This window comes from Saimiri boliviensis, chromosome 1 (assembly GCF_048565385.1).
Source record: "Saimiri boliviensis isolate mSaiBol1 chromosome 1, mSaiBol1.pri, whole genome shotgun sequence".
Lineage (NCBI taxonomy): Eukaryota > Metazoa > Chordata > Mammalia > Primates > Cebidae > Saimiri > Saimiri boliviensis.
The window spans coordinates 171080870-171107566 of NC_133449.1; the positions used below are offsets into that span (position 1 = coordinate 171080870).

The following is a 26697-nucleotide window of genomic DNA, read 5'->3' on the forward strand; positions in this document are numbered from 1 at the left end:
TGTGCTACCTATGACAGTGGTTTAGGGAAATCTCTACACAATTCCACCAGGATCATAAACACATTTCCTGAGCTATGAAGTAAAAGGAAAAGGTTTCTTAACATGCAACGCAAACTGAAAAAGCATCTGTTCATTTAACCATCTTTCATCTTCTTCTGACCCTCTGAACAGGCTCTGACAGTATTTAGATGACATGAACATACTGTTTTATTCCTCAATAGCTTGCTGTTTGTAAGGAAAACATATTTTCAAGAAATGTATTCAACATGGTTTGGGAGAACCTACTATGTATGTGCCAGTGTGTCTGTGTTAAACGATGTCCAGTATAGGAATCAGGTTAGTTCTTTCTTGGTCTGTGTTTTAGGGGTAAGATATTTTCTGTGTTGTTATATAAAACTGAGAGCAATTTAGGATTGATCTAAACAGTCCTGCTTTTTTCTTTTTCTCTTGCCTGCTTTGTTTTCATTTCAGGATAGACAGTTGTAAAACACAGCTGCTAAATAGAAAGGAGGACTACATTCCTCTTGCAGCTGTGAGCAACAGAATTATCTAAATGTATTTCTAATCCAACAGACCTGGTTTTGGTAAGAAAGAGAAAAACAGCTAATTGTCTTTAACACTTAAGACTTCAACACTCCCCTCCTTCAAAACATCAGGGAAAAGGGCAATATATTCAGAGGGTATTTTGAGTGATTTCTACATTCACTTTTCTTGGATCTTGCAGAGTAGGATGGGAGGGAATTTTCGAAAGCACTGGACTTGTGAGGATATGCTTCTTCTAGCTTCACAATGATAGCGATGAATATGTTCTGCACATTTGTTTCATGCCTGGCAGAGTGCTCAGGAGAGCTTTACCTGTCTTACCTGGTTTCATCCTCTGGGGTATGTGCCATTTATACCTATCGAAATTGAGACTTCGAAAAACGGTCTTGTCTGTGGTCACACAGCTGGTAAGGGGTAGGCATGGAATTTAAATGCAGTTGCCTGACTTCAGGACCCACATTTCAGCCACAACTGCGGTTTTTCCTGACCTACCCCATTGTGGTGGAATTGCCCAAAAAACATACTTGAGAGGTGAGTAATGTCATCATTCCATTACATACAAGTTAAAAGCCTATACACTATGCTGCCGTTTTTGTTATGCATACACATATATATATGTACATTAAGTAGATAGATAAAGAGGCAAACAGATACTGACATAAGCAGGAAAGAAACTGAAAACGTTTCTTTCATACAACACAAACTCAATATTACCAACATTTTAACAGTGATTACCACTGGATGATGGATACGTTTTAATCTTCTTAAAATTCCAGAAGTTTTCTACTTCCTATAATGAGATCTAGTACTTTAATTATTCAGAAGTGATTTTTAAGTAACATATACTCATTAACTCAACAACTTAAACAGCTTTTGGGTATCCACTAAGTACCAGGCATCGTGTATTCAAAACAGTAAAAAAAAAAAAAAACTACATGAAAAAGACAGCAAATCACTCACATCCCTCTCTGCTAACATTTTGGATGGTCTCCTTCAGGTCTTTTTCTGTGCAGGTTTTTTTTGGTGGGGGAGGGGTGGACGGAGTCTCTGTCTGTCGCCCAGGCTGGGGTGCAACGGCGTGATCTCGGATCACTGTAACGTCCACTGCCCAGGTTCAAGCCATTCTCCTGCCTCAGCCTCCCGAGTAGCTGGAATTACAGGTGCCTGCCAATTTTTGTATTTTTAGTAGAGACGGGGTCTCACCATGTTGGCCAGGCTGGTCTCAAACTCCTGACCTCAGGTGATCTGCCCATCTTAGCCTCTCAATGTGCTGGGGTTACAGGTGTGAGCTTTGAGCCCGGCTTCTGTGCAGTTTCTAACGTAACTAGCAACCAAGGCAGATAGTCAAGCCCTGGTTTATAGTTAGGAGTTTGATTAGCTTCCAGACCTGACTCTCCGCTTCTGCCACGTGACTTCACATTACTTCTCTCTAAGTCTCAGTTCCATGATCAGTAAAGAGGATTAAAAGGAGGACCTTCCTCATCAGGGATTGAGTTAATATAAGTGCCTTGAAGGACACAACAGATAATCGCTATTATTATTATTATTATTATTATTATTATTATTCTACCCAGAATCTCTGCATTGTGGTACTGCTGTTCTCCATCTTGCTTCTGAAGAGCAGTAACACAGTAGTGCTTTTCTTGGAGAACATGGACAACCATTTAGGCTATTCAGGCATCTAAACCCACCTTTGAGTTTTGCAGGTGAGCGGTATCATTCAGTCGAGGCGAGTTCTAGCAGAGTAGAGAATTTGGGCCTTTTCTCATCTTTTATTCTTGGTTAATCAAAAAATTCCTCAGGAATATTGGAGTTGACACATTTGGCCTCATAGCTCAGTCAAGGATACAAAGAACAGAGACAGCTACTATGGTATACAGAGAGGAATGTTTGCACACCATTCAGAAAATCAAAGAGGCAAATGTTGGACAAAGATTCTACTTGTGTTTGGAAATATAATAAATATGACAAGTTACAAGCAATAGGCTATCTCAACTCGATTGCTTATCCTGAGCAACTCTATGACTTCAGGCCTTGGTGTTCTGTTCTGCCTGATGATTGTGTGATACGGTTCTATGAGCTCTTTAGAAGGAAAACATTTGGTATTAAGCTAATTTCTGGAAGAGTCAGCCTGATTCTACTGTGGTCCTGCTCCCCTCCAGCCTCAGCCACCATTATCTCTTTTCTGCATGACTCGGTAGCCCCCTAACTCATGTCCCTCCCTTCCTTCCACCCCTCTTAGGGTCAATAGGGTCAGCTCTCCACTCAGGGGTCCACCTTCTTTATGGGAGAATATCAGTCTTCATCGAGGGTCTTAAAATGTCAATCACTGCCTGACCCCTGCCACATCCAACACACCCAGTGGCTTTCCACTGCACTCAGATCAAAGCCCCATACTCTTTGTAGGACTCCAGCGCCCTGCATGGTCTGGTCTTTGCATGCCTCACCAGCCTCATTTTGACTACTTTCTGCCAGAATCCTGGCCTCTGTGGCATTCTAGCACACACCAAGCTCATGCCCCTCACGGGCCCTCCCACCCACTCTCCCGCCCTGAGGAACCGTCCTCACCCCGCTTCATGCATGCATGGTGCCCCTTGTTCTGCCGGCCACTGCTTCTGTGTCACCTGCTCATGTTTCTCTCACCTCCCAGTGTATAACAGCTTCCCTGTCCTGGTGCCTTGTTTGTTCTCTTTGGAGAAGACATCTTATCTTCTCTAACCAAGTTATCCCCATTGACTTGGTTTAGTTCTTTGTTGGCTGACTTTTTCATGCGTGATGCTCTATCTGTCACCCACTCCTCTGCCCCATCAGAATGTCAACTACTCAAGAGCATGGATTGTATCTGCCCTTTGTTGTTGTATCTCCAGGGAGGGTCCACATGGGGTAGGTACTCTGTAAATAGGAAAGGAAGGGAGGCAGGGAGGGAGAGGGGGACACCTTTTCAAGGCAGCCCCGTTTCCTGTGAATGTAGGTGGTGTCCCTGCTCAGCCCTAGCGTTACTGTGCAAGTTAAAAATAAAACCCTTGGGTGGAGTGAGAAGCCTTTAAAGAGGCTGGGGGAGAGATAATGAGAAACATGAGCCAGCCAACGCAGGTCCAGCAGGATGTGGGACCGGCCAGGAAGTGATGGGATCTTGGCTCCGGAAAAACACTGACTTTGGGGCTGCAATAGTCTGACCAATGCGCGACTCCTGATTAGTCACCAGAAGCCTCTCTCCGGATCTGCTGCATGTGAAGAGACTTTAAAGTAGCCAATTCAGGATATGCTTCCATCCTAGAGCAAGACATGGTTAGAGATTTCTAAAGAGATATTCTTTACAATTCCTAGAACAAGGGGCTCCACACCCCTCCTCTGCCTGCCACGAGTCAGAAGAAGAGGGAGAAGCCAGGAGGGAGCGAGAGGCCATAAGGCCTTCCTTGGCTCACCCTCCTCCGACCTCCCCCAGGGCCCATCTAGCGTGGGAGCTGAACCTCCCACCACAGTAGGGCTGCAGCCAGAGATCCCAAGGTGAAGCCGCCCTCCAAAGGCTTGGCTCGGTTCACGGACAGCGTGAGGTGGGGAGGGTCAGGTCAATGGGTCGTTAGAAACAACTCGGACATCGCCTTGGAAACGCTCCCGGCTGCGCGCATGCATCTGGATCCACCCTGAACCAGCTGTGTATTAAACCCTCAGGCCTCAGTGGGAGGTGGAAGCCTTAGGGAGGGTCAAAGTGGGACAGGAAGAAGTCCACCTTCTGTATAGGAGAAAATCAATCTGCAGGCCTTAATGAGAGGCCGAACAGCCCAGGGGAGCAGCAAGCGAAAATCCACATTCCGGGGCCGGCCTCCCTTGGTGAAAGGATGGGCTAAGTGGAGTGTGGGGGCTGCCAGCATCCCCTCCTTCACACTTCAACCTGGACCCCTTCCCAGAATCCATCTCTCTGTCCTGGCATGGGAGCCAAGTGATGTGCTCATGGTCACCTGGTGCAAGGGAATATTCTCAGACCTCGAAAACATTGATCACCACTGGGGTTTTCCATCTCCACAGCTGCGAGGCAGGAAGACCACAAAGGAAGGGGAAGAGAATTAGCAAGAATCAAGAAAGACAGCTATGCTGGACGCTTTACATGCCACCTTGAATTTGACCTCCATCACCATCCTCTGAGACAGGAGCTCCTATAGAGAAGGCAACTAAAATGCAAAGAGAACCTGTTCCCCACGCAAGGTCACCCAGCAAGGGAGGGTAGAGCACGGGGCAGCCAAAATGCGAAATGGCTGTGCCATTTACCACCTGTGATAACCTGTCCTTTTATCTCTGCAGTCAGTTTCCAAATGATTTGAACTCAAAGTCCAGTGCCAGGGGACACTGAGCAGAATTTTCAAAAAGTGCATGTATTGAAGAACCAAACACCCCCTGGCTAGTTGGGAATTCCAAAGCCTTTTTGTGCATTGAGCAAAAGGAATCTATTGAAGTCAAAGTCTTCTTTATTCATTTGTCGGGAACATCTACAGCTTAAAACTGCTGAACAAGTAGGCTGTGTCTGCCCTGGGCTTAATCTCTCTAAGGGGGCCATTTCTTTCCGGCTAGTTCTGGGCTCCTGACATGAGGATTTTAAGTGCTGAAAAGGCACAGCATAATAATCTTCCCTTGGAAGAAAAAAGGCTGACAGAGGAACAGCAGGGAAACAGGTGACCTGCATGTCCCAGTACCATTTTTTGAGCTCAAGTACATTCTCATGAAGACTTCCGAAAAACCTTAGCCTGCAGATTTGCCAGAAGATTTGCCAGCAGCAGCAAACATTCCTAACTTACGGAGCAAATACTAGGTGCTGTGCATCGTGCGCTAAAACGTCTTTGGCACTCTACATGGATTCTCTTACTACATTCTTACACCAACCCTATGAGATAGGAACAAGTAACACTGACACACTGCTGGCAGGTACTATAGGCTTTATCTATTAACTCACATCTTCCCATCGACAACCCTAGGATGGAACTGCTACTATTTCTATTTTATGGAATCAAAGAGGTTGTGTAACTTGACCAGGGTCACACAGCTATTGCATGTTAGATCCAGAATTCACACCCAGACATCCCATTCCAGGGGTCATGCTCTTGACCGCCATGCCACCCTAACGCTACGAGTGCCACAGGCCATGGCTCTGAAATGGGGAAAAGTTAATGAGAGATGGGTCAGAACTGTCAGAAGTGTTCCTGTCTTCTTCTGCGTCAGCTTGCTTTCCAAGAAACTTAGGGCTCTGCTTCACTTGCCTTCAACTAAGACATCCCAGGACCAGCCTGGGAGGATGGCAGTGAGCTTTGTGTGGCCAACTGAGTGAAGAGTTCGTCTTTGGAAAGAAACTTTCATTTGAAAGACACCAACCTGAAGTCACCCTGCATTTCTGCCATTTAGAAAGATCCCCATTCTTACTTCAAAAATAAAGAACCCATCAAGGCTCAAGGAGGAATGTTTTGCTCCTATAACTTAAACACCACCTTATCACCAAAGGCAATGCAGCCAACTGCGAAAAGCCTGGATTGGCCCCGGCAGCGGCTCTCTTCTCCTCTGGACTGCTGAACTTGCTCTGCGTAGACTCCAGGGAGCGACTCTGGAGTGTTCATTCACAGCTCTTCTTCAGTTGCTGTTTCTTAATTCTGACAGATATGCTGAGGAAGGATAAGAAAAATCTCATTTTCTAGAAGCTCTTTATGTCCTTAAAGGAACTGGTGCAGCACTTTGCACACATTGATTAATCAATGCAAACTGCCTCTGTGATCCCCATCAGACTGACGGGGAAGGCACAGATGAGCTACATTGTCTGGTCTCCATGGGTGCGAGGGCTGAACATGCTGGATCCACGTCTCCCTTCTGGGTGCCTGATATCACTTGTTTGCCTTTGATGCCCATCCACCAAAAGAAGTTATTCATCTCCGAGCATGAATAATACCACTAGGGTGGATTTTTCCAGGCTTCTAAAGTGAGTTCTCTGCAGAGATGACACTAAGCCGACTAAGCCAGAGCAGCTGACACAGAGCATGGGGGTCCTGGAAACTGCAAGAGGCCAGCCCACCTGAGTTAGGGGGAGAGGCTCTTGAGACAAACTTCTCAGCTTTACTTTCAGATGTGTCTGGCCCCCTTCCAGAGCTAGAAGGGCGACAGCAGGTAGGAGGTCCCATTGCTGTCCCAAGTCTTGGCTTTCACACTCCCAACATTTAGTGATTCACTCAGTCATTCATTAGACTGATATTTGAGCATCTACTCTGTGGCAAGGCTCTGTCCTATTCACCGGGGATGTAGCAGGGAACAAAACAGACAAGGTCTTGTTCCTGCCCTCATGAGGCTTATATTCTAAGAGGGAGAATGGGTCATGGCAAGTTTTTAAAAAATTGACAAGTACTAATTGGGGTAAGCGGCATGAAGGAAAGAGAGGTCAAAGGGGAGAAACAGGGAAGCCTTTTGGAGGAAGTGACAAGAGAGGCAGGGTCTGAGGGATGAAAGAGGCCTGCTACCTGAAGAACTGGGGGAAGGCATTCCAGGCAGATGACACAGCAGTTGCAAAGTCTGAGAGTCAGGAAAGGGCCTAGAACAGCAGAGAAACAGACAGGAGGCCAGGGGCTGGATGGGTGAGGGAAAAGTGGGAGTCAGAGGGATCTTGGCCCCTCAAGAGGCCTCCTGTCTACTTTCTCACCCTCCTGAAAATCACAACTCTCCCTTACAGCGTGCTTCAGGAACTCATCCCTGCTAAGCCAATTTCAGTCCCTCTGCTCAAGTTGAAGTGAAGGTAATTCTTTTTGTAGCCAACGGAGTATGTGGTAAAGATACGGCGTTCTGTTTTATATGCAGACTTTTTAACATACGGATCATGCTGACAACAGCTGAGAAGCTCGCCAGCAATGGAGGAGTTTTCCTCCGAGCGGAGCTGTTCAGGCACCTGCAAGGCTGTGAACACCAAGCTGGGACTGTTCCTCTCCTGCAGCCCCGTCCCATCTTGCTGCTTCTTGGTGACATCATGAATAAGGCAAATTGGGCTTCAGGTCCTCTGCACTCCTCCTTTCAGCGCCCTCCGGCCCTTTTCAGGCTTGTCTCCACCCATTCTCTCCCCTGGCACCCTCAGGGGGTCCACCTGGACTTCCTGGCTCCTCCTCTTCTTCCTCTCTCACAACTTGAATCTCTGCCATTCTCCACAGTCCCTGCTGAATCATTCACCTCTTGAATGCACCCTTGCTCCTGCAACCTCAGGCAAGGTACAGGCAGGCAAAGGAGAGGCTAGATTTATGAGACCTTTCTGTGTCCTTCAAATGATGCCAAAGAAGGAGCTGCCTAATCCACTGCAGTCTGAGCCTGGCCCGGCTGCCCAGCTTACTAATAAGCCAGGCTGACAGCAGAGTCCCTATTCAGACTCTTCCCAGTGGAGCCATTGCAAATGCCTAGAGCAGGCATCCCTAAACTTTTTACGCAGGGGGCCAGTTCACTGTCCCTCAGACCGTTGGAGGGCCGCCACATACTGTGCTCCTCTCACTGACCACCAATGAAAGAGGTGACCCTTCCTGAAGTGCGGCGGGGGGCCAGATAAATGGCCTCAGGGGGCTGCATGCAGCCCGTGGACCGTAGTTTGGGGACGCCCGGACTAGGGCATACTCTGTTGAGGAAGGACTGTGGCTAAAACAGTTTGAGGCGTGGCCTGGAACTTCACTCCCTAATGGCCATGCAGCCCACCCTGGGTGTGCGAGCTCAGAAAGCCTGATGTCTCTTTCCAGGGCTGACCCACTGCTGAACCTCCCATCTGCCTCTCATTCCCTTTGCTGAAATAAGAGACTGCCCTACATAGGATCACTTTCTCCCCTGGCTTTCTAGGGCTCACAACTTAAGGAACTAAATCCTCAGTGTGGCTGCAGTCTGAGCCTGCCTGCTTCCTGGGTTCTGGCTCACCCATTCATCCCTGCACTCAGCCACGCTGGACTTCCTCCTGCTCCTTAGCGATGCCGGGCTTCCTCACATCACCGGAGTATTTCAAGGTTGCCTTTGCGCATGCTCCTCCCCCCGCCACCTGAAACACTCTGCCCTCTCCAGCTGAAACCCGCTGATCCGTCAGATCTCAATCTAAGCCTCACCTCCTCAAGGAAGCTTTCCCGGACCCCCCAATGGGTTCAAGCTCCCCTTCCATGCGCTTTTTCAGGGCTACTTGGTAGAGTCTCTGCTTGATTGATATCTGTACCCACATCTAGCCTCTGACTTTCACGAAGGTGGGGGCTGTTGGTCTCAGGCACTGCTGCAGCCCAGTGTCTCGCATGCCCCCGGCACACGGGAAGCATCCATGCCAAGCTCAATGAACCTGAGGCGGCCCTCAGTAGGCCCATCCCAATCCCCTCTCCCGCTCCTCTTTGCCTCCTGCCTCCCTTCTCCTATTTTCTTTACATTCGCTTCCTTCCTCCCTATTCACTCTTTCTATTCATTCCTTCTTCCCTCTTGGGCCTTGGGCCTACGTGTTGCTCCCAAGTTGCCAAACCTTTGCATAATGTGTAAGCCTTCATCCAGATCACCCCAGAGCCATGGCCTAGCGAGGGAGCCTAGGAATCCGGCTTCCTACAGGGTTAGTCTGTTATAGTTTCCATAACAAGCACCACAGGCCAGGTGGCTGAAACAACAGAAACCAGAAAGTTATTCTCTCACAGTGCTGGAGGCTGGAAGTCCAAGATCAAGGTGTCAGCAGGGTGGGTTCCTTCTGAGGCTATGAAGGAAGGACCTGTTCCAGGCCTCTCTCTTTGGCTAGTAGATGGTCGTCGTCTTCCTAGGTCCACTTATTTTGTCTTCTCTCTATGCATGTCTCTGTATGCAAATTCCCCCTTCTTGTAAGGACACCAGTTATAGCGGAGTAGGACCCACCCTGCTGACTTCATTTTAACTTTATTATCTCTGTAAATATCCTGTCTCCAAAATAAGGTTGCATTCTCAGGTAATAGGGGATGGGGGTGAATTCCATCACATGAACTTGGGGGTGCACACAATTCAACCCTAATAGCTACCTCCACATGTCCATTGCCCCAACTCTCTTCAACTCATTCAATGAAATAAAAATTAGAAAACACGGGACACAGCTTCTGGAGAAATGACACAGGAGTCTGGGAATGGGGTGGGCGTGACAGGAATGGGAACTGGAGAAAGACATTCCATCCAAGAGTGAGAAAGGAGGGTTCGTACTGACAGGAGCTGCAACTACTCTTATTGAACAGCCTAGCAGTTAGTTACACATCTGGGCTCTGGTAATCTGCTAGTTCTGAGTTCGAATCCCCACAAAGCCACTTACTACCAGTGAGGCTTTTTCCTTGCTTATAAAATGTGGATAATAGTAATACCTCACTTGTGGGACTGTTGTGAAGATTAAATGAGAGAATAGCCTAAGCAGAGGGCTTCGCATTGTACCCAGCACATAATAACTCAATATGCACTCAATGTGTTGTTATCGTTATTATAATAGGGGCGGTCTCACCAGGTAACTCAGGAAGAAGTGGTGACAAGAAAGAGAGTAATTGCCGTGACCGAGTCCACACAACTCTGTGTTCCCTCTCTTCATGACAAGGAGAAAGGAAGCTGAGCAGTGGCCAGACCTGAGCTTCTTTAATTGTGGTCTGTGAACCAAAGGCATCAGAATTACCTAAGCCTCACCCAGAAAATGCAGAATCCTGGGCCGCTTATGAAGCCACTGAATCAAAATTGTGGGGAGAACCCAGGAACCTGATTTTTAAAGAAGCTCCCCTGCGATTCTTATGCACGTTAAAATTTGAAAACCCGTGGACAAGACCACAGGTGCTGGAGGAGCAGAGATGAATCACGTCCATGAGTAATCCCCCATGCCGACACAGCCCTGGTGCAAGGCAGGCACGCCCCTCACACCTGTTCTCGTCACCAGCATTCCTTGGACAAAGAAGGTAGTCTTGAGCAATTAGGTATAAAACAAATCTCTCTAAGTGACATTTTCAAGTTACTATTTAGAGAGATCGCATTGGCAAATCAGTTTCATTACTGTAAATTTTACTGTGCTCAGATACGTAGTTTTGGACTGTGCATTCTTCCTCTCCCCACAGCTGAGGTTACCTAATCTTGACCTTTGGTTTGGCTCAAGGTGACCTCTGGCCTTAGGCTTGCAGATTGTAAGGCACCCTGGCCAGCACTCTTGCTGTACCTAGGGCTCTGTTGTTAGGCACCATTTATTTGGTTCTTGGTCACCATCCACTACCTGGTTCAGAAAAACCTTAGCCCCACTGTTCCCCAGTGCCTGCGTTCATGTCTTGCCCGCAAAAACCCAGTCCAGAGGCTACGGGTCCTCAAGGTTGAGATTCTACCTGTGGTCTCAGCTAAGGTCCTGCTATCTCTTAGCAGTTTCCAAATCCTGGCTTATTTTATAGGGTCTTTCAATATCATCTGGTGCTGAATTCCTGTCACTAAGCTCCATGTGCCTCTCAGGACACCTCTCATAATTCCCTCAAACCATATACAGCCTACCAGTGAGGAGCAGGGGCTCGCTGGGCAGCCCAGGTATGAAGCTTGGCTCTGACACTTGGTAGCTGTGTGACCTTAGCCAAACACCCACCCACCAAGCCTCAATTCCTGCGTCTATAACAGCCCCTACTATTATATGCAGGGTTGTCATGAGTATTGAGTGATGTGATACACTTACAGCCAAGCATAGTGCTTGGACACAGGAAGGGGTCACGAGATGTTGGGGACCAGTCCATAAGCTCCTGTATTTCTGAATGCTCATACATGTGAACAAACCTCCAGGCCAAAGCAAACATGCCTCCAAGCTGCCCAAGCAGTGGCACCAAGGGTCACCCATAGAGTGTCACTTTGGGCTTTGGAACAAATGGACTTGTAAGCAGTCTTTTCTTCTCTTTCTATTCTTTTTTGAGGTAGTGTTTCATTCTTGTCACCCAGGCTGGAAGGCAATGGCACGATCTTGGCTCACTATAACCTCTGCCTCCAAGGTTCAAGCGATTTCCCTGCCTCAGCCTCCCAAGTAGCTGGGATTACAGGTGCATGCCACCATGCCCAGGTAATTTTGTATTTTTAGTAGAGACGGGGTTTCACCATGTTGGGCAGGTTGGTCTCAAACTCCTGACCTCAGGTGATCTGCCTGCCTCGGCCTCCCGAAGCTTTGGGATTATAGGTATGAGCCATCACACCTGGCCAAAGCAGCCTTTCCAGAACTCGCCTTTAAATAATAATAATAACCATAATAATAATAATAATAATAGCAAATGCATAGTACTCACTATGAGCTAGACCCTGTGCTGATACAGGCATTAGTCATTTGATCTCTTCCATAACAAGGTGGGTACTTTATTACCCCCACTTTACAGATGAGGAAAGCGAAGGCCAAGGACTAATAGGTCACAGGTCACAGGACTGCTAAGTGGCAGAATTTGGACCCCAGGCAGGCCAGCTGCAGAATCTATATACTTAGCTACTGTGTTGTGCTCCCTCTCTTCAGCAGTATAATTTAATTATTAAAAAGAAAAGGGGAAAACAAGGAAAAAATTAAAGGCAGAGAAATATTTTAAGCAGATAGCATTGGCACGAGCATTCTTGCAAGTGAACCCAAGATACTCACTTCTGGCTGAGTTTAAACCACGGTGCATTTAATAATAAAAAGAACTGCTGCTCCTTCCCTCCCCTTCTCTCCCTGCTGGCCACTGGCCCAGATGCTTGTTCTTGTTCCTGTACCTTGGACTCCTTTTCTCGTCTTTCAGCTGAGTTGAACATGTCAGCCCAGACCCATTCTCTGTTACCTGCCCACCCAATGAGTCCTCTCCCTTCTCTGTGGTTGTCTGGGCTGGATCTGGTCATATCTCAAGATGGGACACCTTGTTGATACTTAAACATTTGTTGATTAGGGAATCCTTTCTTCAGAAAAAGTGTTCTCACCCACAACTTACATGTCATGTATAGATGTTAGCTTTACCTAAAGCATGGTATGCTTACAGCACAAACAACTTCAGATTATTTTTCCAGCAACCTAAATCAAGGGATATTGCATAAGCCATGCAATGCTTATTTAACAAGGTGGAAATAGGTGGAAATGGGTGTGTCTTCCACCCTGCACAATACCTAACCCCTGGCACACAGGCTGACAGCGTCAGAGACATTCGACCCAGAGCAACTCCATCTTGAGTGAGGGCTAGGAAAATGAGGCTGGGCTTGCTGAGCTGCATTCTCAGAAAGTTAGACATTCCTAGACTCCAGATCTTTACAGTGAAGGGAATAGATTGATAATGTTTCCTGATAGACCCAGACTTGGGAGTGTCCAAATATCCTGATATTTTGGGAACAAAGGCATTCCTAATTTTGCTTCAAAGACAATAATATGGATTCTTGCAAAATATAAAAATTAATCCTTTATCACAAACCGTTGTGGCAGAACACATCTCCCCATGATCTTTTTTTTTCCCCCATGATCTTTTTTAAAGCCTATGTATATGAGCATTGTATCTAGAGCGGACACGTTCCTCCTCTTACTTTCAGGAACACTCTACTCTGTCTATGGAGTAGCTGTGCTTTCACCACTTTCTTTCTTTCTTTTTTTTTTTTTTTGAGACGGAGTTTCGCTCTTGTTACGCAGGCTGGAGTGCAATGGCGCGATCTCGGCTCACCGCAACCTCCGCCTCCTGGGTTCAGGCAATTCTCTTGCCTCAGCCTCCTGAGTAGCTGGGATTACAGGCACGCGCCACCATGCCCAGCTAATTTTTTGTATTTTTAGTAGAGATGGGGTTTCACCATGTTGACCAGGATGGTCTCGATCTCTCGACCTCATGATCCACCCGCCTCGGCCTCCCAAAGTGCTGGGATTACAGGCTTGAGCCACCGCGCCCGGCCCCTACTTTACTTTCTTAATTAACTTGCTTTTGCTTTGCGCTGTGGACTCGCCCTGGCTTCTTTCTTGCTCGAGATCCAAGAACCCTCTCTTGGGGTCCAGATATCTTTCCCGCAACAGCAGCCCCAAGATCCTTAATAGTTTACGTGCGGTCCACAGAATGCAGGTCACCTAAGTGAGCGGCCGCACTGTCCCAGGATGAGACGTCCCTTCGATGTAGATACAGCACATGGATATCTGCCCGTCATCTCCACTGAGTATGTTATCGTCGTGGCTGGTGCTACTCACCTGTAAAGTCAAACCACTTAACCAGACACGGTTTTCTTAAATCCTCTGCAGAACCAGTCAAGTCATATGTAAACAACAGATTTGAGAGAGAGTTTAAAAGACACTCATTGTATTTTCTCCTAATGTTTTGCATACTAACTTTCCTTTGGATTACATACTTCATTTGCAAACCCATTGATTTATACTAACAAAGGCAGGGGCAACGGAAGAAAGTCTCTCTGAGTCCCTCTGCCAGCAGCAAATTGGTGATCTTGCCTTCAAGATCTGAAGAAGGGACTTTCCTCGGAAGCCCTCAGTGACCAACACAAAGAAAACAAAGGAAAAGGGAATTTGTGACTGTGAATCAGAGTCTCCACCAAAATCCTCAGTGATCCACACCGACAAACAGCTCCGGTAAACTGCTGGCCACCCTTCACCAGACACCACTTCCCAAAGTGAGGCCCACTTTTTTTCAGCCCTGATGCCATTGCCGCTGGCTCATTGTCACACAGAGCTGGCAGAGAGGCAGCCTGGCTCGCCCTCTGCCAGGATGCTCACGTCCTCCCACTGGGTCGGGGAGCTAACTTGTAAACAATCACATCCCTGTAGAGAATGAAAGGAAAAGTGCTGGTCACCAGTGCAGAAAGGAGGGCGGCAAATGCCGGGGTGCGGGAGGAGAAGGGGGAAGGGGATGTGAAATAGCTAGAGTGTTTGAATTCTGCTGAGGCAGAGTGAGCTCTTGGGCCTGAGGGGGTCTCCCTTGGGTCTCTGAAAAGTGGATACTTGATTAAATGCCTGAAATTCCCATCCCAGTATCTGGAGGGCTGAATTTCTGAAGGGCCCCTCTGCGGCAGCCTTGCATACCTTTGGCATGTCACTGCGATGTGGGTGTGGATAGTGTATGTGCCAGAGAATCTATCCATTCTGACTCCTTCTCTCCTGGTGCCCATCGGAGGGGTACTAAAATGACGATATGATATTCCAGGAAGATCAGAAGGGAAAGAGAGAAGAAATCCGAGTGACTGTGGGGCCATGGGAATGTCACCTTACTAAAATCCCAAACGGACATGCCCAGATCATCCTAAACTTCAGCCCGACTGTTATATCGAAAGGCTAATAAAATCTAAGCTGCCCACCATGTAGACAGCTTTTCCAAGGCAGCCGAGTATCCAGGCTTCCCAAGAGCTAGTGTGACACAGCAAGATCATGCTAGCCACACTCACCACGGCCAGACTCACCGCAGCTTTCGGCTTCTGCCGAACCGCAGGGGCCGCGTCCAGCTCTTTAGTAAATGAGAGATTCCTGCCCCCGCCAGCCCTGATTCAGGGCCAGTGTCAGGCTGGCACTGGAGGAATGGAGATAATGTGGCGGCATGGTACATTTGTATTTTTGCAGTCTCTAAACTAGAAGTGCTATTTTTACATGTCTGTGACATCAGCACACCCTTCCCCCAGAGCAGTCTGCACCACGGTTTAAACCTAGCCAGAGGTGAGCTGCTTGCGTTCACTTGCAGGAGTCCTGGTTCCAATGCTATCTGCTTAAAACATTTTCTTTCCTCTCCGAGTAGCATTACATTTGCACCTGAACAGACAGATAGACAGACAGACAGACAGACAAGACACACACCCTCAGCTTTAACCTGCTCTGTTTCCCAGATCAGATGCCCTGATTCTTACCTAAAGAGCTTGCAGGCCGAGGGCTGTACCTCTCTCGACACTTGCTCGGTGCTGTCCCAGGGGAAACAATCCACTTGGTGCCTTCTGCTCTGCGTTTGTCACTGTCACCGTGCTGTGGCTGCCTCCCTAGCAGCCCCAAGCCAGCTCTCTGAACCTCCAGGCTACTGCAGCTCTGAGTGGGGAGAGGGACGGGCCGTGGCATGCACATCAGGTTGCTGGCCTGCCTCCAGATACCATGCCACAGAGCTGGCTACCAGTCCCTAGGGCTGTGTGGGAAATCGAGGGGGGCGGGGCAGGCTGGGGGAGCCGAGAATGCCAGCTTTCAGGTCTATCTCCGGCCCTTGTTTATCAGGAGAGGGAACCTGCCATTAGAAAACCACCCACTCCCACCCCACTCTCAGGGATGCACACAGCTCTAAGCAACCCCCAACTCTGGACAGCCAGCAGCAGGCCCAGAAGAACCCAGAGCTGCTAGCTAGCCAGGAGGGAGGTAGAGACAGCAGACAGTGGCAGCAGCTACCCTGGGTGTTATTTCAACGTGGTTTGTCTTGGGGCAAATGTCTGAGCCGAATGGACTATTGGCCCGTCTGAGCAGAATCCTGTTTATTTTGAGGCCTGAGTCGTCAGGGAAACAGCAGGTCGTGGCTGGGAGACTCTCCTCTGGAGTCAGAAGGCTGCTGGATGAAAGGGAGGCCTTTTCTCTTCTGTCATCTGGCATCCCTGCATGGGGTGTAGGTGTCTGTGTGTGTGTGTGTGTGAGATCTCCAGAGCTAAGCCCTACCAATGGCATTTTGCAAAGTCAATTGAGGCAAAGGCCATCCAGGTTGGGACTAGGGAGGGGCTGCAGAGAGGACCCTTCTGTCCTCCCTCTCTACTTTTCAACTCTGTCCCTGTTGGATGAGGTGAATCCTCAGGTGAGCTCAATTTCAGAGGTGGGGAATTCTTCAATGGGCCATGGACATCCTCTTTATACTTCTGGCCAGGATGGGGTAAGGAAGGGAGGGAGCTGTCTGGACAAATAACTCTTTGGCTAGAAGGTGGAGAATAGGTGGACTGAAAGCATATGGATCAAGAGCTGTCTTTGAAGAAACCAAATGAAAACATGATGAATAGTTTCCAATAATTGAAGAGTCCCTCCTGCTTATGCAGGCATTTGAGCCCAGGAGGCATGAATCAGTGAGTGTGTGTGTGTGTGTGTGTGTACGCATGTGAGTGTGTGTGTGCTCCACACGGTTCCATGTATGCACACAAGCCTGCCCACCTGATGATTCAGGTAGAGAGGTGCAGGTCGACCTGTCAGAACTAGAACTATACTCTCCAGTCCAACTCCTCTGGGTAGCTGCTTAGGTGTAGAGAGGGTGGAGGTGCGATTTGTTCCCCATACTCCCTACAGAGCATGGGGGTAGGGGGAAGCCATTCATGTGCCTTCTGGAGGGATGAGCCTTGGAGAAGGAGCTCGTGTCCTGCACTAGGGAGCTAGAGGCTCAAACATCACTGAACTGCAATCTTGGATAAGCAGCAGCTCCCAAAGGGGGCTTGGATATACAGAAAATGTTGATTTCTCCAGACCTTATTAACTGGAACCTTCGTGAACTACCACCACTTGACTTGCAAAGGATACTGATAATTTCCTTTAAAACATACTAATCTTCCTGAGTATCTGCAAGGTTCCAAAGGGCTTTCTGAATCATAAAAAAACACATATTTCAGACAGTGGCCTTCTAAGTATTAAAGAATCACTTGCTAGATGTAGTATGCATGCTAACTTTTTTTTTTAACTACGTGAAATGATAGACTTGAAAGTTAGAAAACACCCTAAAAATCCTAAGGACAGAGATGCGGATTCAGAGCCTTACCCAGGAGCTACCCTTAGTTAAAGTCCTCACTGTGACTAAAACCAGGTCTCCCTACTTTAGGTTAACCCCCTGTTAACCTGCCTGCACTGTGTGGTTGGCCACTGCTGGGCAATTAATTCAGTCCAAGGGCTCCAGACTCCCTCCCTCCTAGTGGAAATTAGTCAGACCTTCCTATGTATATCTTCCCTGCAAACTCACAGGATTATCATGACAATCAAATGTGTCCAAGTGTGTTTGAGTACCTTGACCATGGGGAATGCAAATGCAAGTCATTATTTTATTTTAGTTCTCCATTATCTACAGTTATGAAACTCTGTTTAAACACACACACACACACACACACACACACACACACACACAGCTTTTAGGCAAATATAGTCCTTAGCTACTCACATATGCTAATTTATCTACTGCATATTGGGTGTCTGTCAATATTACTGTCCAGATACCGGGAAATAATGAATCCTCAGTTCATTAAGGTATTTACTGTAATATAATTCCCCCAATGTTGAAATTTTTTAAAATTTTATTTTAATATCCTTCAATTTCTATATTTCAACTTCCATGTAGTATCTAGATTTACCTTTTAAATAACATACATTGAGATTTTTTCCCAGTCCGGAGACATAATCATGTGAATGCTTTTCAGGCCCACTGTTATTTAGAGTAGGAAGGGACTTTGCGATTACCTAGTTGAAAAGTCTGGTCTCAGAATAGCCCTGCAGCTCTGTGCCTGGAAATAGTCAGTGGAAATAATAGCCGTCGAAGCTGCTTATTAAGCATCCTCAATATGCTAGATCCTATGCAGAACATGTACCAGAAATCATGTCTTCTTCCAAAGCTGTTACACCACTTTAAAAGCCCCTTCTGCCCTGATAAAACCTTGTAAGAGAGGCTGCTAGTACTGCAGAGGGGTCCTCTGAGCAAGGAAGAAAATGCCAGGTTTGGAGGACCAAAAAAATCCTAGTAGGTTTATCTACAGAGATGTGGGCTTGCCCCGGAGTCATCCACATCTAAAATGTTGTGGCTGGTGCCAGAGGTGAGACTTTTCCTTCCACATCCTAAGAGATGGACTCAATACAGAGCACTAGGCAGCTGCTATTACAGAAAATGGCTCTAAACCTCTCCCAAGAGCTTTAGAAGGGCGATAAAGGTAGAAAGCGGTACTTCTGCAGTTTTACTTATTTTGTGCTCAGTGCCTCTAAAAATCAAACATAACTATCACATTTTACCTGCACCAGCATGAAAGAAGCAGAGCGTTATTAAATGATCAGGGTTCAAAATGCTCCCAGTAAATACATTTTTTTTTCTCTCCAGGCAGAATGTAAGCCCTGGCATCTTGTCCTTGATTCTTGAGAATGACATTCAATGTTTGCTTTAAAATTTCCCCTTCATTCATCCTGTTTATGCAAACGATACGGTTTTGTGAAACACACACCAGACACACTGCGTTTTCCTTCTAATCTCATTTGACCTTGTTCAGGCACAACAAATCCTAATCAGCTGACAGGAGAAATTAGATGCTGCATGCCACCCTCTCCCTCCAGCAAACATTTCCTTCTGTTTATGCCCAATCAGGCAGTTAAATGAAGGGCATCCTGGCCTCACGGTGAAGCAAGCGCCATGCTGACAGAGGGCAGTGGGAAATGCAGCAGACATTCACGGGAAATTGTATTTGTTGCTCAAGGAGACCAGCCAGCCACAAACATCACCAGAGCTGCAGGACAGAAGTTGGGTCCAACGGCCCTCAAGATCCCACTGAAATCCAGTCACATAAGCTCGCTCCCATTTGTTGACCTGACTCTTTAGCAACTTCAGGGGAGGATGCTTAGAAAGGGTCATGCCCATGAGAGCTGGGTTTCCTCTCCTCTGATACTGGTTGCCTATCACCTATTCTATTGCGTTTTCCTCGATCATAGTTTTTAAATTTTAAAATATTTTACCTTTACATAAAAGGAACACTTCGGCCGGGCGCGGTGGCTCACGCCTGTAATCCCAGCACTTTGGGAGGCCGAGGTGGGTGGATCACGAGGTCAAGAGATGGAGACCATCCTGGTCAACATGGTGAAACCCCGTCTCTACTAAAAATACAAAAAACTAGCTGGGCGTGGTGGCGCGTGCCTGTAATCCCAGCTACTCAGGAGGCTGAGGCAGGAGAATTGCCTGAACCCAGGAGGCAGAGGTTGTGGTGAGCCGAGATCGCACCATTGCACTCCAGCCTGGGTAACAAGAGCGAAACTCTGTCTCAAAAAAAAAAAAAAAAAAAAAAGGAACACTTCATGCACATAATACTGTACCCAGAGGTATAAAATGACTCTCAGTAGCCCTCTTTTCCCCAAACATAATCACTATTTACTTTGACTGTATAGATCCTTTCAGGAAAAAAAAAACAAAACTGTCTTTGTACCCAGAATATGCATATGCTAAAAACACACGTTACTATGCACAATGTCTTGCATAATTGTTTGCTTGTTTTTCACTTAATAATAGATGTTTGCACATTGGTCAAGTTCATCCAAGCACCAAATTCCTTGCCTGGATTATTGGGGTATCTCCCTAATTGGTCTCCCTGCTCTACCCTAACCCTCTATAATTCGTTTCAGAAGGATCCTGCTAAAAGGTAAATGACACCATGTCTTTATTTGTTCAGAACCATCCAGGGTCTTTCCTTTGCACTAGGAACAAAATCTAAGCTCACTACCACCACCTGCCTCTGAAAGTTCACGCCTGACACACTCCTCCTTGCTCAGCGTGTCCAGCCACCTGCTGCTCACACGGGCCAGGCTTGGTCCTAGCTCAGGGCCTTTATACTTGCAGTTCCCTCTGCCCGGAATTATGCATTTATTTTCTGCCCCTAGATTATTTACATGGCTGGCTCTTTCCTGTTATTCTTGTCTCAGCTCAGGCCACCTCCACCCTGTTCTAAATCAGCCCCTTATCACTATCTTTTACATCTCCCCCTTTCTTTTTCTCATACTACTTACTACTACCTGACAATTATTGTATTCATAAAATGTTTACTTAGGTCAGGTGTGGTGGCTCATGCCTGTAATCCCAGTGCTTTGGAAGGCCAGGTGGGTGGATCATATGAGGTCAGGAGTTCGAGACCAGCCTGGCCAACATGGTGAAACCCTGACTCTATAAAAAATACAAAAATTGGCCAGGCGTGGTGGTGGGCACTTGCACATTGGTCTAGGATCTGCCACAGGAGCTGCCACCTTTTTTGCAATGGCAGTTTTGTTTTCAGTTTATCATTTACTTATATGTATGGGACTATAGGCTGTGAAGCTTGCCTCCTCAAAGGCTTTGTGCTTCGAAGGCCCCAAGTTTTGTCAGCTAAAATGGTGCACCATCCTCGTTGGTTTGTCAGTTGATGATTAAAAAACTAAAGCTTAGGCCAGGTGCGGTGGCTCATGCCTATAATCCCAGCACTTTAGTTGGCTGAAGCGGGCAGATTTTTTGAGTCCAGGAGTTCAAGCCCAGCCTGGGCAACATGGTGAAACTCCTTCTCTACCAAAAAGCCCCACAAAAATTAGCTGGGTGTGGTGGTATGTGCCCATGGTCCCAGCTATTTGGGAGGCTGAGGTGGGAAGATTGTTTGAGCCCAGGAGGTAGAGGTTGCAGTGAGCTGAGATCATGCCACTGCACTCCAGCCTAGATGACAGAGAGAAACCCTGTCTCAAAAAGAAAAACAGCAGCAGTAACAAACTAAAGTTTTATGGACCCAAGAGGAACCAGGGAGAGACTTCTCGTTTTCTGCCTTAAACCAAGATGGTGCACCTCCCACTTGATGTGTGATAGAGAACAGAGTGATCTCTCAGGCCTCCCCTGTAATGCTTTAAAAACTGTCCTGTTGGTTTAGATTGAGCTTTGGTGTACTGGAGTGTTTGCAACTGGTCTACCTGGATCTCAAGCGGGTTATGAAATATAGAAAGTCCAGTAGTTCTCCTGAGTCACAAAATCCCTTGAAAATCTTGACAAGATCTAGCTCTATTCCCCAGAACACACACACACACACACACACACACACACACACACACACACACACACACTTTTTTACATTTAATTCCAGGAAGTTACAAGATGCCCCAAGCATACTTTAACCCCAAGTTAAGAACTTCTGGTTTAATAATTGTCTAGCTATTTGACAAAAGAAACAAACAACAAAACCCAATCTGGATCTCCAGCTTCTTATTTAAATTCCTGATGGATCAGAGGTTTAAATGTAAGGAGATAAGCCTTAGAGGAACACATTACAGGAAAACATTAGTTAATAAGATTTATAATCTTAGAATGGGAAACACTTTTTGAAGCATGATTTAAAACCCAGAAGTAAAAATAAAGTAGTGAGATTGATTCCAAAAATCTAAAATGGTCTGTCCAGGAGAAGAGGAAAGAGGAAAAAAACTCTCCTGGTTGAGACTCTGGGGAGAAGTGAATTGATCCTGTCTTTTCCGTCTATCTTCTTCCCACTGGGGTTGTGTGAGTGGCCTGTGGCCAGGCTCTATGGGACAAGACATAAGTTTGTCAGAACTTACAGGGTGAGATCACATCCTTCCTTCGGCAAAGCCCCGTCACTGGATTAATTATTTCAATAGCAATGGTTCGGGTTTTTAAACGACTTTATTGAGATATACTTCACACACTCTGAAGTTCATCCATTTAAACTGTACTATTAAGCAGTTTTGGTATATTGACAAAGTTGTATAGCCATCACAACTATAATTTTAGAATATTTTTGTCACCCCCCCCTCCAAAAACCCCATACCCATTAGCAGTCATTCCCCAATCCCCCTCCCACCAGGCCTAAGCAACCACTCACCTACTTTCTGTCTCTGTAGAGTTTCCCATTCTGGCCCCATTTCATATAAATGGAATCTTACAACATGAGCCTTTTTCCTTTAGCGCAATTTCCTCAAGGTTCATCTGTATTGGGGCACTTGATACGTGCTCCAATTTTTTTCCTTTTTATTGCTGAATAATATGTCATTGTATGAATATACCACATTTTATATGTCCATTCACCAGCTGATGAACATTTGGGGTGTTTCTTCTGTTTGGCTATTATGAATAATATTGTTATTCATGGACACGTTTTTGTGTGAACATGTTTTTATTTCTCTTGGGTCTACCAGTGTTTTCTTTTTTCTGTTAAAGATTTACCCAAAGAATTTTCTCTCTCTCTCTCTCTCTCTCTCTCTCTCTGTCTGTCTCTCTATCTCTATTTGTGTCTGTCTGTCTGTCTGTATGTATGTATGTATGTATTCTTCCCCCACCATCATAACCTCATAAAGAAGCAAGCAGATTTGGGTTCTAAGGACCTCAGAGCTCTTACATCCCTGGACTGTGACCTTCTGTGTAATTTTGGGACACGACTCACTCTCTCTGTGCCTCAGTTGCGCCGTCAATAGAAGGAAGGTGAGAACACCAGCTCTTTCACACTGCCACAGGATATTGTAAAGATAAATGATGTAAATCAATAGGATATGCTCTTTCAAAGATATGAAGCCATCTGAATAGTCTGGTGTGCATCGGAGAGACAAGATACACTTGAACCAAAAGTTTTGCCAGCACAAAGATGACTGTATCAGCCAACAGTCCAGTGGCTTGATGTGGGGGGCACAGATGGTACAAGAAATCACCACTGTTTTCTCAAGATTCTGGTTTTCTTTGAGATCAGAATTTGGTTGCCTTCCAAATCTTGCCAGTCACCCTCTGAGGGAGGGCCCCTGCTTGGTCACTCTGGTGGTGGGTAGGAGAAAGGGCAGGGCCGTATGTATTGACTGGCAGCCCGAGGGGCAAGCTTAAATTCTAAAGCCTACTTTCTAGCCAACATTTCCCACAAAGACCACCCTACCGTCATTTAATTAAACAGGGTACTCTCTGCAGAGTCCCAGAGGCACCTCTTTTTGTGAAATCCCTGACATTCCTGTAGGCTCTGGGTCAGGGGAATGAACCCTCACCCCTGGATAGAATCTAGTAAGAACTACCCGATAGAGGTACTGAGCACCCAGGTGGCAGAAGAGGGGTATAAAATATAAGTACTTCTTCCTGCTCTCTAACCAATCACTTGTGTCCTTTGCTCTTTAAACTCAGGCAGCAGGAAATTCTACTGATAGGTGTGTAAATGATTAGTGAAACAGGAAATGAGAAGGTGGCATCTGGGGTATAAATCCCCACATCACCACTTACTAGATGTGTAATTTAGGTCAAGTAACTCATTTCTTTGAGGCTCAGTTTCCCCATCTGTTAAATGGGATAATAGCAGTACTTGCCTCGTAGGGTCATTGTGAAGATTACCTAAGATAATGCCTGTAGGGGCTCCAGCATACTATCTGTGTTTGCTATAGTTATTATATTACTTTTAAAGACAGAATTAAGGACCCCAAGGCCGGGTGCAGTGGCTCACTCCTGTAATCCCAGCATGTTGGGAGGCCAAGGCGGGCAGGTAGATCACCTGAGGTCATGAGTTCAAGACCAGCCTGGCCAACATGGAGAAATCCTGTCTCTACTAAAAATACAAAAATTATCTGGGTGTGGCAGCGGGTGCCTGTAATCCCAGCTACTTAGAAGGCTGAGGCAGGTGAAGTGCTTGATCTCAGGAGGCAGAGGTTGTAGTGAGCCAAGATTTCGCCATTGCACTGCAGGCTGGGTGACAGAGCAAGACTCCGTTTCAAAAATAAAAAGAATTAAGGACCCCAAGTAATCCATCCATTCTCCCTAATCTACTTAGGAAGACTCACTTTCTATTGGTCAATTAATTGGATGCACTTAATTGAGCACCTAGTATGTATTAACTACCACAGAGAGGGCTCGGGAATGAAACTTAACTTTCCCCGAGAATGGAGAATTCAAGCTGTGAGAGACACTGAGACACGTGAAGTTCTTAAAGAACATGTCAACAGCAAACTGCAATCCCGACAGTCAATGCCGCTCTGATTCAGAGAGGGGAGGCAGCGGAAAAGTCTGGAAGGGCCAGATAAGGCCTCATAAGGGAGGCAGGAGCAAGGCAGGTCCTTGTAAGGCAAGATGTGTTCACAGCAGAAGAGGAGAGGGAGACAGAACTGGGTGAGGAGGGTTGAGGGGGAAGGGAGGCCGATGTGAGCATGCGCAATTCGGGAGCCCAGGTGGCTCTGGGCCTAGTTCATGGTCCAGGGGCTGAGCCACAGACAAGCCTTCTGGTATCTTTTCTACTCTCAGAGATCTCTAGGAATAACATGCCGTAGAGTCTTTTAGTCACCTGCTTCACTAGCAGTTACCCTTTCCTATGAGACCTTCTGTCACTAACACATTTTTGTGGCAGGTAAGAGGGAAGAGCTGCTATCAGAGGAGCTTTGACTCAGTCTAGACCACTGCAAAAAAAAAAGTGGTATAGAGTAGCAGCCATTGACTTTGGCCGCCCTGCATCTAGCCCCCTTTGTTCTGGGACGAGAACCCCGATCATGTCTGGGGAAACACCCCTTCATTGCTTTCAGCCCACATGGTTTTGGGGGTGGGAATGACTCCATGCCCACAGCAATGAGGGGCACAATACCCACGTTGGCTCTATGTGATAGACCCTGAGATTCTTAGCTAGAACTAGAAAGGGCAGACCTGTTCGTGTACAGTGCTGTGCTAGTGAGATGTCAGCCGGGAGCTGCTGCAGCCATCTGGCCACTGCAATGGGCAGGTCTTCCTGGAAACAGAAGGACACAGGGCATGCATAGCCAAGAAATGGAAAGACAGATTCACGACGCCATCATCTAGGCCCCTGGATCCCATTGTGCCAAAACCTTGCTTTTTCAGTCACACGAGTAAAAAACAAAATCTCTTTTTGCCCAAGTCTCTTCAAACTGGGTTTCAGGGCATGGTTACTAAAAGAATCCTGACTTATTCAAGTAATTACCTTGTTCCTACCAGCATTTTTGTTGGCTGCTTCTTAGTATGGGTATTTGGAGTGCATAGCCCATGGGCAGACTGTGTGCAGGACAACAGTTTGTGTGCACAGGTGATAGTGGGATCGCTACGTATCTCTAAATGGATATAGGTACGTGTGCTAGGTAGAGGCATTAGAGGGGAGACTGAGACTGCAAAATCTGTTTCTCCTCTCGGTCTCTCGTCTCTGTACGGACCAATTTCCCCAAACCCCTGATTTCATTCCTCTTACTTTCAACCAGAGAAAGGAATTCGTGGATCTGCTAAGTATATTTTGCAGGGTTCTAAGAAATCAGGAAGAGATGGGGAAGGGAGGTGTTGGAGGAAAGGAGGCTCTGTGTGTCCCATTTGTGTTTTCCCTTTTGCCGACAACAAAGACTCAGCAGGCATCCTTTTATTTTCTATTTCATGCAGTGCTTTTTAAAATGAAGCATTAAGTCTACTGTAATGGGATTTGTCTAATGATTTCCTGGTAACTGTCTTCTTGGATCTCAGCAAAGATAATTCACTTAGTAGGAATCACTTCCTGCTTCCCCGCTAAGAACTAGACCTGCCCAGTTCTTTCTGAGAGTAAACCGGCCTTTGAATGAGAGAAGGCAGTACAAGAATATTTTACTCTAGCATTCATCGCATAGACTCAGCTTGCCACAGACCCAGATCAGGGAGGAGAAAAAGGAAGGCGGAGGTGAGGGGAGCGTTCGTGCTGGGTACAAGCAGGAAGTCAAGCAGAAAGTCTGTAGCAATCTGAGCCCTGTGCAGAAACAGATGCACTTACCTCTTTGCCTTGGCTCTGGGCTGCTTTCTTCCTGGGGCAGGGACAGCTTCTGCAGTGTCCACCCTGTTCTACCAGGACGGCTGCAGGCAGGCTGCTGCAGGAGGAAGGGAGTTCCCATTCACCATCAGAAGGGAGTGTCCTTCCAGAAAAGGAGGCGATGCCCTCATTCCCCTGGAGCGAAGGCTGTTGGATCCACTTGTCCTCTCTCTCCTGTTCCCTTTCTGGTATGAATGGAGCTCAGAGGAGCCCCATGAAAAGAGCTGAGTGAAACCACACACCACACCCACCCTGCTAGCAGGTTGGTCTCCCAGCCTCGGGGATCGTGGAGAGGAAGGCAGTGGAGTGGGTCATGAGCACTTAGGCCCCTACGAGTGCAGCTGACCCTGGTATGCCCACAGAAAGGCCAAGGACAACTGCTGTGTATTTATTTCTCCCCCTCTCATGTGATCTTATTTTTGGACTGGACATGAAAACTATTTGGGGGCTGGAGAGCTGCCAGGTGAAAGGACAATGATCTCATCCGAGTTCTCTCCATGCCTCTCTCTGCCCTAGTCCCTGTTACCTTTCCCAGTGTGAGGCAGAAGGCAGAGGGTTTTGAGCCGAGCCTTCCTGTCGGTACATCCAAGCCATGCGTCCAACTTACCATTATTCTTCAGCTAGCCGACTGCCACCCTTTGGGGTTTCACAGAGGATCAATGTAACGAACGAAGTCCTTACTTTTATGTCTGAAGCAGGTGAGTGTCTGAGTCTGGTGGTCATGTCGCACGGTCATCATACACAGTATTTTAGATGCAGAGATCCTCCGACACCAGGAAGGGA

The 26697-nt window shown here is 46.9% G+C and overlaps 1 protein-coding gene across 4 annotated transcripts in view; it reads right to left on the reverse strand.

Annotated features, from left to right (window-relative positions):
- Window positions 1-26324, reverse strand: part of FGF1 (fibroblast growth factor 1) — a 105962-nt gene extending 79638 nt beyond the window's left edge. The window contains exon 1 of one of the 4 annotated variants that reach the window (XM_003920549.3): window positions 25879-26324. The gene's annotated coding sequence lies outside the window, so the exon portion shown is untranslated. Of the gene's footprint in view, window positions 1-15333; window positions 19229-25878 lie in introns of those variants that run through there. The other 3 variants (XM_010338416.3, XM_010338408.3, XM_003920547.4) reach the window with 3 other exon arrangements.
- Window positions 26325-26697: the final 373 nt, after the last annotated feature.